Source organism: Choloepus didactylus, chromosome 7 (assembly GCF_015220235.1).
Source record: "Choloepus didactylus isolate mChoDid1 chromosome 7, mChoDid1.pri, whole genome shotgun sequence".
Classification (NCBI taxonomy): Eukaryota; Metazoa; Chordata; class Mammalia; order Pilosa; family Megalonychidae; genus Choloepus; species Choloepus didactylus.
The window spans coordinates 143311374-143313307 of record NC_051313.1 but is presented as its reverse complement, the minus strand read 5'-3'; the positions used below and the strand labels follow the sequence as shown (position 1 = coordinate 143313307).

At 35.6% G+C, this 1934-nt stretch overlaps 1 pseudogene; it reads right to left on the bottom strand.

Annotated features, from left to right (window-relative positions):
* Positions 1 to 936: 936 nt before the first annotated feature.
* On the bottom strand, positions 937 to 1141 carry LOC119541039 (annotated as a pseudogene).
* Positions 1142 to 1934: the final 793 nt, after the last annotated feature.

Genomic DNA, 1934 nt, shown 5'->3' with positions numbered 1-1934 from the left:
GGGTCACAGTTCCACAATTTCAGTTATTTCCTTATTGTGATATATTATATATATACAGAAAGGTGATAACTTTCAAAGTATGATTTAACAAGCAGTTATATAGGTAATTTCAAAGAATGTTATGGGTTACAGTTCCACAGTTTTAGTTCTGTCCTTATTGTGAAATATAAAATATATACAGAAAGGTGATAACTTTCAAAGTATAATTTAATGAGTAGCTATAGAGAAAATTTAAAAGAAGGCTATGGGTTACAGTTCCACCATTTCAGTTATTTCCTTCTAGCTATTCTAATACCCCAGCATCTAAGAATATATATATATACACACATAAAATATATATATATATATATAAAGATTCAGTATTCATGATCCTTGGTTAAATCCTTTCTTGTCCGTTGCTACCCCTTCCTTTCATTTAATCACTTTCTTTATCTTCAGGGGTATCTAAGCAGTGAGTACTCTAACTTGTTCATATTAAAAAGGGCCATTGATATGATAGGGAAGGGGGCTGCATATGGTTGATGTTCTTAAAGAGGCTGTTGTCTCCAGGTTTTAGGACTTGTCTGGCATAGGAACATTCTGAGAGACTTAAGTTTCTGAAAAGTAAAATTAGTGAGTGAAACTTTTATAGAGTCTCAGATAGGGATCTAAATATTTCAGGACTACTGTTGATTAGCATGGCGTATTGTGGCCATTTGGGATATCTAGCTGGAGCTTGCATAAGAGTAACCTCCAGGATAGCCTCTTGACTCTATTTGAAAACTCTTAGCCACTGTAATCTTATTTTGTTACCTTTCTTTTCCCACTTTCGGTCAAGTAGTCATTTTCAATCACCTATACATAGAGCTGGTGACCTGTAGCCTTTCCAAAAATCCGTATCTGAATGCTAAACAGAAGGTTAAACATACAGAGTGGTTTAGAAATTATTTCAAAGGAAAGAGGGACATTCTGAAAGAAAGAGACATACAATTCAATTGAAGGCCATGTAAATTTTTATTTCAAGCTATTGGATATGGATACTATCACTAAAGAAAATAATTTTACTAGGAAAAAAAATGTCCTCAGATAGGGGACGTATCAGATATTAAACTGATAACAGCAGATACTACATTAGGTCTTAGCCAAAATGCCGAGGATCAGTTCTTTCAAAGCTTTATCATATCTACATCTTAGGCTGAACTTAAGTTACAGTATATATGATAAAGTTGTTTTTTAATGTCCTAAGGAAGCCTTAGGGCCTTGGAAACATTTTCAAATAACACCAAGTTTTTCAGATTATCCTTCCAAGCCCTACATGTTCCAGGCAATTTGCCTATACTGTGTTAATGTTTAAGTATTTGCCTATACTGTGTTAATATTTAAGTACAGGACTTCCACTTTTAAAGGAATTGAACAACAGATGTATCATATGACATCATCTGTGATGGATGCAAATGTCTTCATATGTCTGCCTGGTTGCCAGATATGGCCCCTCAACTAACAAACACTAGGTACTTAGAAGTCAATGTTCCAGATATGAACTTTTCACTGACTGGTTGAAAGCATGAAGAGTCTGTCCCAATCCACTATTCCTGCCTGGCGCATGTCTCAGCCTAATGGCAACATATTTATTTATTTTGTCAGTTCTATTATTGCTAAAAAAATATGCACAGAGTAGATAACTTATCAAAGAAAGCACTAAGTTCCTCCTTTTCTCCTGCTTGGTGGCAATTAGATGCCCCTCTACCCGTCAATCTGTTCTCCTCTCTAGAAAGTGCCTGGATGTTTTGATCCCTTCCTTACATTCTTCATTAACCTTGCCAGGTATTTTGAAAGCAGATGACACTGCCAGAATGACATCTCATTCCTTTCCCACTCCCCCCCCCCCCAAAAAAAAAGCTTATTTCCCTTGAGGAGAGATGCCTTTGACAAGGAAAGTGTTCAATAAACAAATA